General features: G+C 41.1%; 1 protein-coding gene across 6 annotated transcripts in view; it reads right to left on the minus strand.

Moving 5' to 3' along the window:
• SIPA1L1 (signal induced proliferation associated 1 like 1) overlaps positions 1 to 21,534 on the minus strand; it is a 257,448-nt gene that overhangs the window by 140,685 nt on the left and 95,229 nt on the right. The window lies entirely within an intron of this gene.

Raw genomic sequence — 21,534 nt, forward strand, 5'->3', positions numbered from 1 at the left:
GTTGTCCTGGTCCTGTATTGCTTTATGAAACATCTGAAACTTACTGTATTGGTAGAGGAATCCTCCGGTGAGTTGACCCATGCCTGTTTGTTGCTTGTAAACAAGCACAATTTGTGACACTGCACAACACCATTACTGATCATGGGGCATGTCTGTTAAGGCATCAGCCTTAGCTTCCAGTTTCCTGGCTTTGTGGATCTTGAGCCAACATGAGATAGCTTTAACTCTAGTCTTCAACTGACAGGCCTTTTGATCATTGAATTTCCCTGGTTTTTAAAAAGGAAATATATTACATTCTGAAAAAAATGAAAACACTACAAAACAACACTTTTGTTGTTTGCATTTGGGGTGGGTTAGGGTATTTTAGAAAATGTTTTTATTGTAGAATTTTATTGTTTTAAACTGTTTTATTGTATGCTGTACATCGCCCAGAGTGGCTGGGTGACCAGCCAGATGGGCGATTAATAAATTTAATAATAAATAAATAATAAAAACACACAAGCAAGTCATTAACTGAGCAGATGTGTACAAATGAATACATATATCCCTGTATGTTCAAAAAAGCTTGCTTCTGAGTAAGCCTGCACAGGATTGCAGCATAGCTTTTTTCTTTTTCCTCCTTTTCTTCATCACTCTATCAATCAGTGACAGTAATTCCCTCAACCTCCAAAATTACCTCACTCTTACCTCTGTTGACAGTTTCCTGGTTCCCCGCTCCCCGCCCTGATGTCAGAATGCTGACAGGACCACTGGAATTCTTCTCAAAACACTGGAGTACTAGCAGCATTCTAGCTTCAGAATGAAATTGAGCATGCCCAACATAACTTTGCCAGCAGTTGCTGTCATGGGCTTTCATGGGGCAGAAAAGCCTTGGTAACTGTTAAACCACTGCTCAGAATTTCACCAAAACAATAAATGGCATACCTTTGCAACAAGCCTACATAAAGTACATCAGTAGTTTCTCCCAGAATTTCAAAGAAATATAATACAGTGAGCTGCAACTTGGAGTAAAAAGTACAAATCTGTTGATTTTCAGCACTTTTTAACTTGCTGTATCTGTGGCAATTTGTATCGGATCAGTCTGAAATTTTGCACAATTGTAGGCCTCATCAGATAGATCATGTTTGCCAAGTTATTCGTTCAATAGGTATCGCATATAACCAGTAAAATTTGAGTTACCAAGATAGGTCAGAACCAGGGGATGGATTTATCTTGGACTAATTAACCCAGATTGAGCATGATTTTATAAAGATCTCCAGGGCTCCCCAACAATGCAAAAGGAAGGATGGAAGTGTGAATGGACTGAATTCTGGTTTTTAAGCAGTGGCTGCAACACATGCATTCTATTGCTAAAATGATTAGTACTGTCCTATTTTCTCTGGGCAAGAATATCAACTCTGACGAGGCATGATGCTGGAGCACAACGACTGAAGCACAGCTTTCAAAATGAGTCTCTTATCTAATCAAGAGCGTAATGCTTAATGAACGGAACATATCTACCACCATTCACTTAGCAAGTTTACAGGCCTTTGCAAATAAAATACATGCAAGACTTGGAACAGAGCAGGTAGCAGTACTCAAAAATGAATCTCAAACTCTTCCAGTATTTTTGAGTAACAGTCGTAACTTCAGGAGACAATCCAGAGAACCTGGATGTACATTGACAGGTAATATCAGACAAATACAACTTGGTATCAAACTGATTTACAAAACTAGTGCATTGAAACTCACTTCCTAAACACATAGTCAGTTTGTTCAGAACAACAGAATCTAAACTCCAACGTATCAGACCAGCAAGGTCTCTACCATGTTTTTAAAAACTTTGGCTTCTCTACAGAAGAAATAGCACTAAAAATGTAATTGTATGGATGAGCTTCAGAAGAAAGTACAAAATAAATTAGATACTAGCTCGTTTCCTATCATATGGCAGATAATACCATTACAAGGGCGAAAAGGACAAACCTTCTAAGACAGTGTGGGTTTTTTTACAAGCTTCCAATTATTATTCAAACTGAACATATATGCCTGACAGACCTTTAAAAATGTTTACTATTAAGTGTAAAAATGTCCCATAAAGCGACAGGTTTACATCTGAAGTTGATACAATATGTATATTCTGTCTTCAGATATTATCTGAAGAAAATGTTTCAAGAAGTGCTGATGTAACTGAAAAAAAATGGAGACAGCTGACAAAGAACTAGTATCTAGTTTTTAGTCTCCTCCTCTGAACTCATGAAAGAGGTGGAGTGGTGCATATGAGCCTCAGGTTTGTGCAGGCTCCTTCACGTAGCATTATGTTTGGCCTAAGACTGAAAGCCAGGTAGTTCACGGTTCAATTCTCAAAGTGATGAACTGTGGTCAGTAAACAAGCCAAACTGGGATTTGAGGTACAGCCTGTTCTGGATGGGGTTACATAGTCCCTCTGAAGGATTAGGTTCATAGCTTGGAGGTGCTTGCTCCTGGAAGGTCAGGAGACTGCTATGGCTAGGAGTGCCTTTGCTGAACTTCCCCGATAAGGCAGCTCTGGCCACAGTGATCCATGCCTTAATAACCTCCCCTTTAGATAATTACAATGTACCCTATGTGGGGCTGCCCTTGAAACTGTTTGGAAACTGTCGCTACTGCAAAATACAACAGCGGGATTGCTCCCTGGTGCACACTTTGTAGACCATAACACACCAGTCTTACACCAAATATAAATATTCACTGTTATATTCGTTTTACAGAAGCAGTACTGTTGTAAGACTCTACAGAGCATAATACAAAACATTATATAAAAAACATGAAGGTGACTTTGTACTATGCTGAGAAGCCTCAAGGAACATAGAAAAAATGCAGCTCTAGTTGCTGTGTCAGCATGGTATAATCACCTATTAGATGTCCCTTAGCGATACTGCTTGATGCTATTACATAGCAGCAGTTCCTTTCAACTTCTTTTAAAGGAATTAACACAACACTGCATTACCTATGTTTGTCTGATATCTCAATGACCTAGATAACATTTTACCTTGCTGAATCAGAGATATTCTCCCTGCTCCTTTCAGCCTTCTTAATCTCCAGATTTACTCCTGACCCCTGCTATCAAGTGATTAATAATTGAGCTTGATACATGACTTCAATGAATATTTAAAATTATGTGAAAACCATACTACATCAGGCCAAGAATAAAACTTCTAAAATCTAGGTACGAGCTTTTTAGGGAGTACATTTTTTACTCTAAATCCCTTTAGCTATTAGACATTGTTAATCCCTTGTAATATATTTGAACTTGCAGATAAAAGTTGTGAAATTTACACCACAACTATTCTTAACATAAACTAGTAAAACATGGTTCTAGAATCCTCACTTCAGAACAGTATTGCCAAACCTGAAGTATTTTAATGTTTGAGTTCACTGAAATGTGTTTGGCAAATTGAATCATTTATGAAATTACCACAAAGAATGGCCAGGTTTGGACTATCCTATTTCCACTTTAAAAGGTGAGATATGAACGAATCTCTTGCCTTCCCACACCACTTCCCTCCTCGGTACATCTCAGTTAAACCCAGAGGTTTCGAGTTAACCATAGTTTGACATTTTGGCTGAACCAGGAAACTAGAGTTACCAGCTTCAAAACAAGCCAAGATCTTAAACCATAGTTTGAAGTTGGTTTAAGATCCTACCTTGTTCCAAAGCTGGCAACCATAGTTTCCCAGTTCAGACAAAATGGCAAATTATAGTTAATTAATTGGAAGCATCCTGATTTAACTGAGATGCACTGAGAAGGGTTGAGGGAATGGGTAGCATGTACAGATACAAGGCTCATTAAGATGTGATCATCCAAACTGGGCCACTGTCCTTAATACCTTTCTAGCCCTTCCCAAAATGGGTACATATTTTGGAAGAATGTACAATCCTGAAGTATAGACATGGTTTGCACATCACAGCAACAATTCCTGGGTTGTTCAACCCAGGAATTGCTAGGGACAAGAGGAGCACACAAACAATTTCTGCTGTTAATATTCCAGGGTAGTTTCGTGACATGCAAACCCGGAAACTCTGTGTTGTTTATGGGTTAAGCAACCCAGAGTTAACCCAACAAACCACAGGCTAACTCTTAGTTGTTTAACCCATAAACAATCCACAGTTTCTGGGTTCACACATCACAAAACAACCCAAGAATGGGGGCATTCCTAGTTTGTTAATTTAAAGCAGAAATGGCTCACGTGCTCTGCCCATCCCCAGCAATTCCAATTAATCAACCCCGCTGAAACATGTGAACCAGATCACAGAATTGTTTTTGTTTGCAGGTCCTGAAGCTCACTCAAAATAGACAACTGGTGGCCTTGGAGCAGGCATCATCCACCTAGGCTAAAGTTTATACCTACAGCTTACTTGATTTTGGCATTTGGAACAAACAATTCTGAACTGGAGTCTACACTGTGGCTTCATCTCTTCCATTGCCATTGATGTCAGCATGAGGGTCAAGGTCTATAAAATGGAATCTTGATGGCTGAGACCATGTGGTAATATGAACTTTTTAAATATGTTCTTTTATTTTAAAGTAGTGTGATTACTACTTACTTTATCTTTTGAATTCAGTCATTTGTGCTATATCCTTCCTCCCTCCCTGTTTATACAGCTTAGAGTGTAATGGAATGTTATTACATTCTTCAGTTTTCCACATCATGTCTCCATTCTACCATATAACTACATCCCACTGAATCAGTTTACTGGGGTAAGGGCCTTTGTTTCGTTTGTTGTCTGTGCCTTAAAAATGTATCATATTTATTTTGGTTCCATTCTGAGGGATCAGGAACGATACTTTTTTAAAGTACAAAACACTCAGTGGTCATTGGTTTGGGGCTTATGCCTAATAGTGTACCTTCAATAGACACTAAACAGGAACAAAAGTTGGTGCTGTTTCTAGCTATGCTTATTTTGCCACAAGTACAGAATAGTAATGACAACAACGCACATGTTAAAGCAGCATCCCACAACCAGTCTAATTTGACATAAGATAAACATACACTGAGATTTTCTTTTGACTACACTTCTCTGCCCTGTCAAGTCTTGGGTTTCTCCCAAGTATTTCTCCCACAATTGTATTTCTCCCACAATTACATTTCAAAGTACAGCAAGCTAGCATGCAGTAATGCCTTCATTTTTCATGGCATATTAAAAATCTGCTGCCACGCATCAAAGAAGCATTTGCTGTGCAAGTCTTTGCACCTTGCTTTGAAGGTTCAAACATAAAGTCATTATGGCCTACTTCTCTAAAACATTACACATTGCAGTGAACACTGAAAGTTAAATGATAGATAAGAGAGATCCAGATGACAGTGTTAAAAGAAAATCTAGTACTGAACAGTGGATACAAAAATAAGTGTTTTGTTACCATAGAAATATCAGATAAGCTCTGAGAACTGGTTGGCAATTATTACTGTTCCAGAAGAGTGTTACTACCTTGATTCACAGCAGTGCAGTTGTCATAAAGCTCACTGCCAAGTGTAGTGCCTTACTATGTGAATGCTGCTGCTTTAGAAATCCTCAGCATCTCACATTTCTAAAATCTGGGCTTTTTAAAAACTGAGAGAAGATTAATTTAAAACTTCCATGTTGTCAGTGCTATGCTGAAAATAAGGACCCATACAAGTAATATGTGAACATTTAATGGTGGATACAGCCCTTTTCACCTTGGTCGGTACAAAGACTCACACCCACCAACTCTTTGTTCAGCTCCCAGAGGAACAGAAATAAACTAATTCCCCTGCTAGAGCTGGAGACAAAGAGAACAACTTCCTATGCATTCCCACTCACTGGGGAAGAAGAAATGTTTCTTGCCTTTATAAAGCTTGCCCAGTATATTTGTTAATGGTAATTAAGCTGTACATTTTCTCATTAACATAGCTTCAGAGCATTTATCTTTGAGTCAGCATTTTCTGATGGCAGATAGAAAAGTTTGTATCAAATATTTCCTCCTTTGGGACTTACCAACTCCATGCATTTAAATGTATATTACTATACTTATCCCTCAGGATTTCAATGCAAGTTTGGGAAGGCAATTTCAATGGGCCTTCCTATTCACGTTTTACTAAGGCCATCCATAACAAATAGGGTTGTATTGAAAGATCATTTATTTTGGTTGAATCCCTGAGTCTCCAGAAACAAGAAAAAATATCAGGAAATTTCTTCAGATTTCAGCATCTCTGATCTGACACGAAGTTTCTGAATTTTTGTACTTCAGTGCTCATCCCTATTCTGGTCACAAAGGAAATACAGCTAAAGTAGGGGTGTGGGGAATCCGCCTGGGGGGCCGATCCATTCCTCCCGCCCTGGAATCCTCCGGAGCAGCTCCACTCTGCGAGGATTCTGCGGAGCCACCCAACTTGAGGGCTGCTTACCTGCTGGACCCGTCCCGTTTGCCTCCGCACCGATCGCCATTAAAAAAAAAATGGCGATCAGCGCAGAGGCAAATGGGATGGGTGCAGGAGTAAGCAGCCAGAGCCATTCTGTGAGGAATCCTCCTGGAACGGAGGTAAGTGGGGCCGATCCGCCGCAGATTCTGGAGGCCTCATTTGAATCCGTGGCAGATTTCTCTAACATTCCTAAGCTAAAGTTTTTGTTTAACACCCCCCGCCCCCCAAAAACCTATTCTTGACCAAAAAACAAGGCTTCTTACAATTAGGTGTGCGCAGCACTACAGCCTGTTTCATTTTCTGTTGTGCTCAAAGAATGAGTAAATGAACAGCATACTAGCAGATGGAGTAAATACTAACAAGCCCATGTCCAGGATATTTTGCAGATTAATAACCATCTTAGTTTTCAGTATTTCCCAGTTGGTCATTAATCGACAGGGAACATCTAACAGCTAACTTAGTGCTATTTTAAGATGGACACCAAAATTCTAAATGCCGTATGCTTCAGATTAAGCAGTATCTGATGTTCTTAAATACGATAAATATGTATTAAATATGATGGAGTTAAAAAAAATCTCATCAGGTTCTCCCTTTTGTTTAGTACTGTTGATGGACATTCATCTCAAAAACTAAAAGGAAGATGATGGCTAGGGGGAAAGGATGGACTTTTGCAACTACAGGAAACAGTGTTCTTGTCGTAATTAACTTATTTGTGTGGCTGGGTGACCAGTCAGATGGGCGATTAATAAATGTAATAAATAATAAATAAATAAATAAATAAATTTCCACAGTTCCTTTGACTTGAAAGTTCCTTGGTAACAAGAAGGGAGAAAGTGCATGTTCTAAAATGGAATTAGAGGCTGAATTTCCATGGGAAATTACAACAAGGCCAATAGCCTTGTTTTTGTAATGGGCACACACACGCACACTCCATTCATGTTATTTAAAAATAATTCCAGAATAAAAAATTTCAAACTTTCAAAAACCTATATTGTAGTTTCTCAGTTTAACGTCTTTATGAACCATTCTCCCATAAAAGAAATGTACAATGTTATGTAGGCTATTTTGTTTGGGCTGTTAAAATATATAAATATAACAACAACAACATTGATTGAGCCGCCATGTACTAAATAAGGAAAGGAGGAGTATAAAAATTTAAATAATATTGTCTCAACTGCTTCATTATAATATTTTTCTTTAGGTTGCAAACCTATATTCACTTACCTGGGAGGAAGTAAGTCCCACTGAACTCAGCTGGGCTTATTTATTTATTTCATTTCTATATTGCCCTATAACTGAAGCTCTCTGGGCAGTTTAAAAAAATTAAAACCACAAAGTGCAGCATAAAATAATATAAAATATGAAAGCTTAAAACCACAAAATAACAGTGCAACCAGAATAAAACCTAGCAGCAATGCAGAGATTTAAAATACGGGTTTAAAACAACAAAGCTAAAAGAATAGGAAGCTAAAGTGCTAAAATTCTGGGAGAATAAAAAGGTCTTCACCTGGTGCCGGAAGGAGTACAACGAAGGTGCCAGGTGAACCTCTCTAGGGAGCTTATTCCACAGCCAAAAAGGCCCTCTTCCTGGTAGCCACCCGCCTCACTTCCGTTGGCAGGGGCTCACGGAGAAGGACTGCTGAGGATGATTTTAGGGCGTGGGCAGATACATATGGGAGGAGGCGATCCTTCAAATAACCTGGCCCCAAGCCGTTTGGCTTTGAATGTTAATACCAGCACTTTAAATCGGCCCGGAAATGGACTGGCAGCCAATGCAGCTGGAAAAGTACTGGCATAACGTGATCTCGTTAGCCAGTCCCTGTTAACAATCTTGCTGCCCTATTTTGGACGAGCTGAAGTTTCCGGACCATTTTCAAAGGAAGTCCCACATATAATGCATTGCAGTAATTCAGACGAGAGGTTATTACAGCATGGATAATTGTAGCTAGGCTATCTCTGTCCAGATAAGGGCATAGTTGGTATACCAGCCTAAGGTGATTAAAAGTGCTCCGTGCCACTTACTTCCAAGTAACTAATAGGATTGCACTGTAAATAATAATTGAAATTGGTAATTTTCTCTATTTCACTATTAGCTGTGGTAGACACTGTTCGCTCATTAAAAATGCTGTATTCAAACAATAAGACGTAGACTAACAATTGTAGAACTGGCCTTCTTTAAAAAAAAGCAAAAAAACAGCCTCTTAATATATTTAGCAATTAATATGGTATTACAAACAATGGTGTTTTTTTTAATCATATCAGCTCTCAGCTCTAAATATCAGTTCAAACACAAAAGTCTTTCCAGCTGTGTAAAGAAGTTACCACTAATGAAGGATGTTACCAGCAACTTATTTTACAAGATTGCGTAGACCATGAAATATGCACATTCTGTTCCAATTTTATGTTCATTTTCTGTTAATTGCTATTATAGTGAATTTTAAGTTTCAGTAAATCATATTGTTCAAGAACTGTTCAAATAAAAATTAATAGTTCAGATTTGGGGCTAATGTCCAATGCCAATATTTTCCACTATGGTACCTGTGGAATACTAATACCTATGGCATGATTTTTCAAATACAGCCACTGAATCCATTCCCATTGTCCCATACATCAATGGTTTAAGTTCACACCACTGACAAGTATGGAACAAGGGAATGGGTAGGCAGGCATAGGCCCAGCTCAGATGCTATTTTGTTTTCCATATAATGCCCCAATGAAGTTGTTTCAGGGCACTGTAGGGGGGAAATGGTGCCTACCCTGAAGGACATTGTCTAAAACAAGTTTCAGATCCTGAGTTAAGTGCTAGCCCCTCTTAAACCTACATTTGCACTTCAGAGGAGGGGAAGGGCAGGGGGTGGGGGAAGAGTGCACAACCCAGTAGCCTACTCCTAATTGCTTAACCCACAGTTAAGTGGATTGGCAGCATCGCATCTATAGTAGCACTCAAAGTTGTTTATTTTTCATATTTATATCCCACCTCAAGAGTTGCAGGGAAGCTTTACATGGAATGAGATAAAATAGCTACAGGCCTCAAGTGACGAAAGAAATGCAGACAAGGTGGCAAAGCCAAATAATGAAAAAGAATGCGTTTATTTCTCCCTCTAAAATCCTACTCATGATATTCAGTCTTCCCACCTTCATTTCACGTATTTTATGTGTAAGCACTTTAGCTGTGCAACACAGCAGACTACTAGTAGAAATGGATGTTAACCTATTAGATCCAAGTCATAGCATACAAACAAGTTCAAAATTGTTACTGAAGTCATTCGATTATCACAAGTATTTTAATTAGGATATAATTTAATCTATGTAGAGACAGAACCTCTTTAGCCACCACCCAGCATTAGTGAATATACTTCCTGAGAGTAGATGTCTGATACTTATACCAACACAGATTACCATGAATTTATTATGTGGAAAACATGGCATGCAACAGGAATGCAATCATTCACACAAGGAGAAAATTAATTATGGGACTATGAAAGGAATGCAAGCTTTTCAATCATTTCACGGTAATGCTTCCAAGAATTGGGGGGAGGGGGGCAGCGAAGCAACAGGAGAACACAATCTGCAGACAATTCAGTCAGCATATGAGTTATGTGTTAATCCTTTGTATTGTGTATTGCTGTAAACTTTCAGTATATTTTTCTTTATTTTGATAAAAAGAGTAATCACATATATAAAACCTATTCCAGGCTTCCAATCTATAGAAAATAGTTTGCACAGAGGCTTTTCCCTCCTGCTGAAGTTCTTGAAAATGGACACTGGCTGAAAAAAGGAATGGATCAGAAGGCCTGCCTCCTTCATTAGGGCCAGCCAAAAAAGTTACAAAATAATAAGCAAGGTTTGTAGGACTCTTCTTCAGACTGGAGGTCAAGTTAAATGAAAATAGCAAAAAGAAAAGGTGTTTTGCACATGTTAATGAAAAGCATAGTATGAGCCATGATGCAAGTACAGAAATATAGAAAACAAAATCTCAGCATTAAAATATAAACTTTTCTTCCATGATTCATGAGATGGTATTCACGGGAGTGAATCCTGGTATCCATGTGGTGGTGGGCCTGTGTTACAATGTAGTACCGCCCTCCAAAAACTGATACTGTGCCCCGCATATAAACTGAAACTGCATCCAAATACAAACCCAGGGGGTTCTAGGAACAATGCACACATTTAAGTTTGTGCAGGGAGGGCCTCAACCACCTTTTCAGTTGAACCTTGCTTTGAGAAAAACAGTAATATTGTAAATAAATTACGATGAATTCTGTAAAAATAATGGCCTTCTACTTCTGTCTCTCACTTACTCTGGTCTGGTGATTCCCTCACATATATAAAGCACAAGAATTTTAGGTTCAAATACGAATGTTTCTGGTTATTCATTCATTGGCACTGAACTCATTTTATACACTTCTATGGAAGTTAATGAGCACAAAATCCAACCTACTTAATTATTTATTTTGCAGTCTAAGTAATTTCTATATTTTATTTTCAAGCTAACTACAGTATTTAGCACACATCAATGTCCATTGTTCATAACAGAGCATGTTTTTATAACTTAGAAAACAAGTATGGAGAAGATTACTATTGATTAAGCTAAGAGTTAAACAAAGAACTAAATTTGCTGATTTAATTAGCAACTAATCCATTTCTCCTCCATTAAGCCACAATCACACACACTCTACATTAATGTGGTTAATATTTCATAATTTATATTATTCCTATCAAAATTGTTGCATTAAACGGCACTGATTAAAATTTTATATCAGTATTTTTAGAAATAAGATCTATAACCATGCTTCAATTATACATTAAAATAGTGACCGAATTAGTTTTGGAGATTAGAAGGAAGTGGGTGTGGGTTTACTAGGAAAACCTGTGAAAATGTGACCAGTAAATCTGGCTGAGTTTTTTTTTAGCACCTCGACCACTCTGCAACTATGGATTAGATCCAGAAAAATGTGTGTGTAATGGTGCTGATGGAACCTGACTTCCCCCCTCCCGCCGGCAGCCCCCCTCCCCCCATCAGAGAGAAAGCAAAGTGGAGCACTCAAGCAGGTTGCCTTCACTCAATTTTCAGGTATTCCCCCCTTTGTTTGTCCGTCCCCCACATCACAGCCCACACCATTCAGGAGATTCCTCCAACTCTTGGATATTGCTTTTGGGGGGTCTGCTGGGGAGGGAGGGGACATGGAAATCAGCTTCAAACCAACCTCATTGTGTGTGCTTTATTTGGATCCAACCCTTTAAGTTCTTGTGCATGGTCAGTTTTAACCAGGGTACTCTAAAGTCATTTCCTACAGAAAGATCCCTCCTCTCTAAATTCCACCTACTTCACCTGGTCCATTTTGCCAACTGTAGGTCAGTAACTCAGGAGTAACTTATCAAGGTTCTATGAATTCTGCAGCAGGAGTAATATTCAAATAGATCTCTCATGGTAGCAAATCTTATTTTGAATTTACTGCAACCCTGCATGAGTCATTTGCCAGATGCCTAGCAGGTGGAACTAATTAAAAATGTAAACCAATTATGTGGTTTTAGTACAGCATCTTTTGAAAACAAGTTTTCAAAACTGCACTGTGGACATCCATGCTTACTGTCCAACTGTAAAAAAAATGTGCTCTGTCTTAAGTGTAAAACAGGTATTGGTTCCAATACTTGCATGCAGCTTGTAAGCCGAAATTTCAAATATCATTTTTTAAAACAAAAAACCACACATATATATTCACTGCACTCTGGACATCTATCAAAAAAAGTTTACAACATCAACCATCCATAAATCCCTTTATCTTGCACAAACCCTTCCTATGAATTGCAGAAATACATGATAGGCAACACCTATGCTTTAAGGAAACCTAGAATATTTGGAGAAGAAGGGAGGAAGGATAATAATTTTAACACATTACTTCACAAAGCAATTTTGTGAAAAAAAACACTGGTATTTCTTTCCAGTGAGAGCCACTGAAATCAGATTTCTGGCAGATAAACTGGCTGCCCATCTTCTTACTATTCCTGTGTTTCTATCCAATGAATAGAATAGCTAGAGTAGAGATGGGTAACACGTGGTCCTCCAGAAGTTGGGCAGAAATTCTCATCATTCCTCTCTACTGGTTATGCTGGCTAGGGCCGATAGGAGTTGCAGTCCAACATCTGGAGGGCCACACATTCCCCCACGCCTGAGCTAGAGAATCAGCAACAACAGAAGTGGGAAAGAAGATCCCACTTCTGTTTATCTGCTGGCTTGAGACTGTGCCAAGCCAGCAATGGACTATATCCCTGGCTCCTAACAAACCAAGAAACCCCAGCTGACAGGAACTCTTGTTCCTTCAGCCTAAAACAACCATACAATATCACCTATTCTTCACAAAAAACAGTAATATTAGTATTATGTAGCACTTGTCAACCATTTTTCCCCAGGCACAAGCATATTTTTACACAACAGGCCCACAAATTGACTACTGATACTAGTTTAGACTGTGCCTAGTACCTATTGCTTCTCAGGAGAGAATATTCATAGGAATTAAATTGGCAATTTTTCCTTAGAAGCCTACAAAAGTTAGAATTTGATTTTAAAAAAAATTGAAAGATGGAATCTGGTTTTCTGGGTGACTAAAAGGGGCTACAGAGAGTGTTTTAGGAAAGCTAGCAAAGAAAGCATCTCTCTTCTATAGGGTACATGTTGTTTATTTAAAGCATTTTAGCCCATTGTTCAGCTGAAAAGCCAGTCCCAGTTTATAATCTAAAAGAAATGATACAAAAGGAAAAGGAGAGGGGGAGGGAGGAGGAAACACACCTACTTATTTTTTTAATCAGTTCACTAAGACAGTCCAGCTGAACCTGGACACAACACAAAAAAGGAAATTTTGGAAAGATCTCACCAAATACATGAACAAAAAGAAAACAAGCTCTTCACCATAAAAGCAGCAGTGTGCTGAAGCCTAGGTTCCTGCTACATTGCTGCCAACCTCATCTCAGAAATATCAGCGGGCATGAATGAGAGCAGACTCATATGAGAGAATACTTTCAAGATAATCACCAGCATGCTGAGTTTGGCCTGGAAACTGACTGAAATCCAGTGAAACTGTTTCAAAAGGGGAGTCATATGGTCACAGAAACCAGCTTCAGACAAAACTTTTGCTGCCACATTCTAGACCAGCTGAAGTTTCCAAACAGTTTTCAAAGGTAGTCCCATGTACTGTTATTCTTCAGCAATCAGCCTTCTCCCTTGTTGCCACCCTCCAAACCTCCCTTGGAGAAGGCAGTTGGGTAAGGATTCATGTGCTGATTGTTGTGTATGGATAGGTTCATACGGGGAGAGATGCTCCATCAGGTAGTTCCTGAGCTGTCTAAGGCTTTATAGGTCAAAACCAGCACCCTGAATTGAGCTTGGAAATATACAGGCAGCCAGTGCAATCTGGGCAGAATTGGTGTTATATACTCAGGCCTTCTGGTCCGTTATCAATCTTGTCATCAGATTTTGCACAAGCTGCAGCTTCCAAACCATCTTCAAGGGCAGCCTCCACATAAAGCGCCTTGCAATAATCTGGAAGTTACTAGACCATAGATTACTGAAGCCAGGTTATCCTTGTCCAGATACAGTTGTAGCTGGGCTACCAGCTGAAGCTGGTAGAAGGCACTCCATGCCACTGAAGCCACCTGAGTCTCAAGCGACAATGATGACTCCAGGAGAACCCCCAAGCTACAAACCTGCTCCTTCAGAGGGAGTGCACCACATTCAGAACAGGATGAACCCCATTCATCTGGTCAGAAGAACTACCCACTAACAGCAACTCAGTCTTGTCTGGGTTGAGTTTCAGTTTAGACCTCACCGTTCACTGTTGCAGCCAGGCACTGATCTAGAACATCCACAACCTCACCTGATGAGGATGAAAAGGAGAAACAGAGCTGCATGTCACCAGCATACTGATGGCAACACACTACAAAACTCCAGATGACCCCACTCAATAGTTTCATGTAGATATTAAATAGTATGGGAGAACAAAATTGAGCCCTGTGATACCTCTTGCTGGAGAATCTATGGGGCCAAGCAATGCCCCCCAAGCATGGAGGAAGGTGCAAAACCACTGTAATGCAGTATCTCCTACTCCCAACTCAGGCAATTGTCCCAGAAGGATACCATGGTTGACAGTATTGCAAGCCGCCAAGGGATCCAGGAGAATCAACAGGGTCACACTCCCCTGTCTCTCTCCCAACATAGGTCATCATACAGGGCAACCAAGACTGTTTCTGTGCCAAAACCCAGCCAGAACCCTGACTGAAATGGATCCAGATAACTGGTCTCATCCAAGAGCGTCTGGAGCTTTTCACCAATCACCCGTTCAAGGACATCTATTCAGAATAGGATTGCACTGATGACACTTATGAGATATCTCTTCCCTCCTCAATTGCTTGGGTCCACTGATGGTTGTATGGGCCAGCCGTTGCTTACCTGTAACTGTAGTTCTTTGAATGGTCATCTGTATAGTCACATCAATATATGGGTTCTGCACCTGCACAGGACCTGTTCTGGAAAGCTTCTATAAGTAAGAGTTTTGGCGGTTGCTCAGTCCCCACCCCCTAATCTCAAGGGTGCATGGTTCCCACTTTGCTACATACCCTGGACATTCACTGGACACTGGCATTTTATCTGGACAGGCTGGGGAACTTCAGACACAGCCCATATCCATTCTATTGTTATGAGGGCCCCTAGAACGAAAAGCCACTCCCCAATGGATTTCCTTAACTGTCTGCCTGTTAACCAGCTGGTGAATTTTCTAGCCCCAGATTTAATCTGGGCGTACTCTACCAGGTCTGTTGCAGCAGCTATATCCTTCCTTTGGGGAGTTGCCATGGCAGTCCCTCTGGTGTGCTGCTACATGGTCCCAGCCCCTCTACATGTCTGAGCCTGGACAGATGCCTCTTCTGCTCATGTGTCAGGCTCCTTATCATCTGCTCCGTCTCTGGTAAGTAAGTTTGCTACTCTAGCCATACGTGGGACTGCAGAGAAGAAGAAAGACAGGTTGCTTAGATATAAAGGTAGATCTTCAAGTGGTCACTTTTGCAGTCATACAAACCACCCTCCTACCCTGCTGCAAGTGCTGATTTCTGTTTCTGTTTTTTTTATATAGCTGCCATGACGGTCAGAAATACGACTGAGTAGGAAGGTGGGAGCTATGCTTCCTTGGGCATCAGTTGGAGGCTGAGGCCAGTGCCTTCCAAAGCGCTAGTCTAGCTACAGAAACTTCCCAGAGTAGGCCCTATGCAGTGCAGAAACCATGTGTGTGACTATACAGATGACCACTTGAAGAACTATTGAAGAATAAATAAGGTAGACTTTTTTTTAGGTTTTACTTTTGAAATAACCTAGAGTAATTTTTGCATGAATACAATAAAGTTTATCTTTTTAATTTTGAGGCAGGAGGGCGGGATCCAAACTTGAAAAGATAACTGCTTTCTTCTATAATAAAGACCATACATGCTAGCTAAATTTTATGTTCCCATGGTTATTGCATGGTGTTTTATCACCAGAAAGGATAGGCAAGATTTGTACTGTGTATTTTTAAAATATCTGTGCCTGCTATTTTGCCAAGAGAATTCTCTCTCACATTGGCACTTTTGTGTGTGTACGGGGGGGGGGGGGGGGGATGGACGGACAACGACACACAAAGATACATGCTGATATATTTTTGCAATAAAAATTCCAACCACAACACAATGCATGGAAGTTCATTTATCTCCCATTTGAATGCACTGCCTAGGATTTAAGCAAAATTGTGTTTCTTTACTATCTTCCATCTGAAATGAAAGCATAATGTACTTAGGATGGATACACAGCAGATTTTGTAAATGCAGCATACCAATAGGCCTATCTTCCTAGCTACATAAAAGCTAGGAAAGGTTATTGTTGCTAGGACTGTGCACTTTTTTAAAAGATAGAAATCAGGCACTGAAACAGGCCTGGAGTTCCGTCAGAAGGAAGGGAGAAGCCTAAATCACCGTTTTCCCTGTCAGCACTGAAATGGGGAAGCATACAGCTTAACTTTCAAAGGGATTAACCTTCTTTTGGAACCTCATTAACCTTCATTTCACCAGGGTATGAAAAGTTGCTCTGAAGTCTGGAAACCCACAATGTAAAGGATTTTGCCCCTTCGTTTGCAAGCTGTGCTACAGTCAGGGCCAGAAATATTGGCACAAGGATAACTGTTTTGGCAGTTGGCCTCTGTACACCACCACATTGAAGTTGAAAGGAAACACACCCAGATGGGAGCAAAGTCAGGACTTTCAGTTGTAATGCAAGGGGTTTGACAAAAGTGGGGCACCAACCATTCAGGAAGTACAGCCAGTGGCATACACACATACCCACCGTTGGTGGCTCATAAGTAATGGAACGAATGGCTGACAAGCAGCTGCATGGTCAGGGGTGGCCTGTTTCCTGGGAACCCCATGACCAGTCAAGCAGATAAAAGGCCTGGAGGTGGCTCTATGTGTTACATTTGCATTTGGTAGCTGTTCACTGGAACTCCCAACATGAGGTCCAAAGAGGTGTCCATGAGTGTGAAGGAGGCCATCATTAGGCTGAGGAAACAACATAAACCCATCAGGGAGATAGCAAAAACATTGGGAGTGGCCAACACAACAGTTTGGAACATCCTGAAAAAGAAGGACTTAACTGGCAAGCTCAGCAACAGCAAAAGGCCTGGAAGACCACGGAAGACAACTAAAGTGGATGACCGCAGAATTCTGCTCATGGTGAAGAGGAACCCTTTCACAACATCTAGCCAGGTCAAGAACGCTCTTGAAGACGTAGGCATGTCATTGTCAACATCTACAGTCAAGAGACAGCTTTATGAATATAATTACAGAGGCTTCACAACAAGGTGCAAACCACTGGTAACGCTCAAGAACAGACAGGCCAGATTAGCCTTTGCCAGCAAACACCTAAAAAAGCCTGCCCAGTTCTGGAATAAGATTCCTTGGACTGATGAAACCAAGATTAACTTGCACCAGAAAGATGGGAAGAGAAAAGTATGGAGAAGGAAAGGAACAGCTCATGATCCAAAGCATACCACATCATCTGTCAAACATGGTGGAGGCAGTGTTATGGCATGGGCATGTATGGCTGCCAATGTAGCCGGGTCACTGGTGTTGTTTGATGACCTGACTGCTGATCAAAGCAGCAGGATGAATCCTGAAGTGTATAGGGCTATACTTTCTGCTCAGATTCAGCTGAATGCCACCAAACTGATAGGATGCCGCTTCATATTGCAGATGGATAATGACCCAAAACATACAGCAAAAGCTACCCAAGAGTTTCTCAAGGCAAAGAAGTGGGATGTTCTTCAATGGCCAAGTCCATCACCTGATCTCAACCCAATAGAGCATGCTTTTCACTTACTGAAGACAAGACTGAAGGCAGAAAGACCCACAAACAAGCAGCAGCTGAAGGCAGCTGCAGTAAAGGCCTGGCAAAGCATCTCGAGGGAGGAAACTCAGCATTTGCTCATGTCCATGGGTTCCAGACTTCAGGCAGTCATTGACTGCAAAGGATTTTCATCCAGGTATTAAAGGTGATCCTTAAGTTTGAAATGATGTTGGTTTGTTCCATTACTTATGAGCCACCAACAATGGGGGGGTATGCCACTGGCTCTACTTCCAGATTGGTTGGTGCCCCACTTTTGTCACACCCCTTCAATTACAGCTGAAAGTCCTGACTTCGCTCCCATCTGGGTGTGTTTCCTTTCAACTTCAATGTGGTGGTGTACAGAGGCCAACTGCCAAAACAGTTATCCTTGTTCCAATATTTCTGGCCCTGACTGTATATCATGTAGGGAAAACATTTTGGATGCCTTATGTTTATACATCTGGATAAGCTCTGAAAACGAATGCATCATATACCAGTTGGGACTAGTGCTTCTGCAAGGACACACACATACCAAAAACTTCCTGCGCATGCTCACTGTTCAACTAAAACAGGCAGCTATCAGTTCCTACTAGGCAAACCAAAAAATGAAGGCAGCCAAAAATGAAGATCAAGGCTCAGCAGGAAGCAAGGCAAGAAACAAATGAACACTTTGTAATATAGCAGCAATGAACATAATATGCTATATTCATAGACAACAGCAGCAAGAGAAAGGAAGTTCTACATAGACAAGTTAGAACTGGGACCAACCACACAGAAAAGGGGGATGCAGGATAAGGGACGATTGGCCCTATTTAGCCCCAGGAGGCATGTAGTCTAGAACAGCCTTCTCAAACCTGGTGCCCCCCAAGAGCTTTGCTATTGGGCGGCACAGAAATGTAGTATGTAACTAAATGTTTTGGGCTGCAACTCTCATCACCCCAGCCAGCATGACCAGTGGTCAGGTATGATGTGAGTTGCAGTCTAAAACATCTGGAGAACACCAGGTTGAGAAAAGTTGGGCTAGAAGGATGAGGAGGTAGATAAAGGAGCAAGGTGCTCCCAGAGAGACCCAAGTTCAAGACTCCCGGCAGAGAGAAAATAATCCTTTTCTTGACTCTCTCCATACTGTTCATACCTGGTATTTTAAGTACGGGTTGGTACCGCTGGGAAAGGAAGGTCTGTGTATCACCATATCCTTTGCTAGAGCTAATTATATTCCTGATTTCTCTCTGTCTCTGTCTCTGTCTCTTCTCTCTCTCTCTCGCACGCACGCACGCACAATACTCAACAGACTGCTTTCTAAAGGAGAGGCATGCTGCCAATATTTTTATTCCACTTTGTAGAAATACTCAAGATATGATCACATTTTTCAGAAGCATCCCTTTCCTGCAGTGCGATCTTACATTGATAATGGAAAAAACATTGATTGAAAGCACAACAAAAGGAAATGAAACATAGGAGTGAAAAATGAAACATCAGTCTGCAAACAAGTCTGGCTGCCTAAAAAACAGAACAAACGCTGTGGATATTTCACCGTCATCATGAATTAACATCCCCCCAGAGCCCTATATTTCTAAATATACAAACAATTGTTTTAAGTAAATAACCATAATTGATAATTAGATTTTGTGGAGCAAGCAACAGGATATGCTCTATTGTACCTAGTGATCTAGTCTTACATTGACTTGGTTTGCACCCCATGCCACACAAACAGCCCCACAGACTCAGATTAAAACAAAGGAAAATTAAAACGAGCTATATAGGACAAAATAGTGTTGTGCACATGGAAACAATTCTGAATTACAGAATACATACTTTACAAGAGAAGTAAGGGTAAGAGCCCATACAAGAGGCCTCCTCCCGCCCAAATATTAAACTCTAATGTGCTCAGGGAGAAGTGTTACAAGTCAAATTACATTCCTTAGACCCAAATGTCAGAGAAAAAAATCATTATTTACTGTACAGCTGTACATTAAGATGACAGAAATGCATGCCATAAAACAAGCTTGCCAAGATAACTGTTTTACTGAAACCCATACACTGGAAAAACAAATGGTGAGCTGACCTATAGAAGACTCACATGACCCACTCGGCTGACAGAGATGATCAACTGATCATGTGAGTGGATACTGGTGTGGTCAGGGGACTAGGCTGGATGAAGAATGTAAAAATGGGGGAATTCCTTTGTGTCTTGGCCTGAGAGGAATCTGAACCCTGGCTGCTGGGCTTAAGCTACCAGTTTGGCTAAGAGGGAGAGACCAGGGCTAGTTCTCATCCTGAAGTTTTTTGCTATATATCTGCTTGGGAAAGATGTGAGGCATGAAAGTAAAGTCTTCCCAATTCCCAACCAGATCCTGCTCCGAAACTGAATCATTTCCACTTCAATTTATTACCTCACTCATCAATCATAATTACCTCCATAAATGAAATTCAAAATAGAACAAAGTGTTGCAAGATTCTGTTGGGGGTGGGGGCTCAAAGTGCTGGGTGGCTGGTGGGAGGAGTGAGGACTAGGGAGTAGGGTACAGGAGGTAGAGAAATAGGGGCCAGTGAGATTAGGAAGAAGAGTAGTTGAGGAGGGTGGAAGGTGGAAGATGGGTAGGAAGCAAGCAAAAAGGGGGAAGGTCTCCAGATGTGGATCATACAGAGAGGAAGGATGGAGCAAGGACTTGGCAGCATGGAGAAGACAGAGGGAGACCGGAAAGAAAAAAGGAACGAGGCAGAGTTGGGGGTGGTGGAAGGATGGCTCTCTCCCTTACGCTGCTCTGCTGTTTCTGGGGTAGTCTCTCAATATGGTAGAGACTTGTGACTCCCCCCACCACCACCATCCCCAACAAACAGATGTAGACATAAACCGAGGAAAACACAAGCAGAGCAGCACAGGAAGTTCCACACTTAGTACCACCTCTCTGGGTGACAGAATGCAGGGCAGGGAGACACACTAACATCAAGAGAGGTCATACACAAACAGACTGAGTTGAGATAACATGCCACAGTTCGCCGTGGATTATTTAACCCATGATGAGCCCATAGCTGCCAGGCTGCATGTGTAACCCCCACTTGGGGGTTGTCATGTTGTGCAAACCTGGCAAGTGTGGGTTATGCGCGGCAGCCTCACCATGCGTTTAAATAACCCACGGTGGGCTGTTGTGTTGTGTGAACAGCCTCACACAAATCTATATATTACCATGCTCTAACACACACCTGGGAGTACCTGGAAAAGGACTTCCTGCTCAAATTATTTAACCTTTTAGGAGGGCAATGAACACATTTTTCTCTCTCCCCCACTCATCTATATCTGTTCTTTCCCCCACTTCTCTCTCTTTCTTTCTCTCCCAGAGGAAAATTGCTCCCAGCAAACCAATAAGGCTTCCACTGATACCACTAGAAGGCTTTTTCTAAGCTTAACTGCCAGGCAGGGGACAATTTTCAGGGGGGTCACAGCACTAAGGGAGGGAAGGGGAGAGTTAACCCTTCCGCCTAACTGTAACCCCTCACCAAAAATCCCTCCCACACAGCACTTCTAAATTAAGTTTAAAAGAAACCTGAATTGGCACTGATGGAGGGTTTTTCCTAAGCTTTATTGGTACAAAGGGAGGAGGGTGATTTTCAGGGTGGATAAGAGTGTACAGGGAAGGGTGGGTTAGCCCTTCCCTCCCCAGCTGTACCCCCTAAGCTCCCCCCACGGCAATTAAGCTAAAGGGAAAAAAACCTTTCCATTGGCACCAAGAGACACTGAGA

Source organism: Heloderma suspectum, chromosome 1 (genome assembly GCF_057233095.1).
Source record: "Heloderma suspectum isolate Gila_16-S chromosome 1, 16-S_ref, whole genome shotgun sequence".
In the NCBI taxonomy this organism is placed as follows: domain Eukaryota; kingdom Metazoa; phylum Chordata; class Lepidosauria; order Squamata; family Helodermatidae; genus Heloderma; species Heloderma suspectum.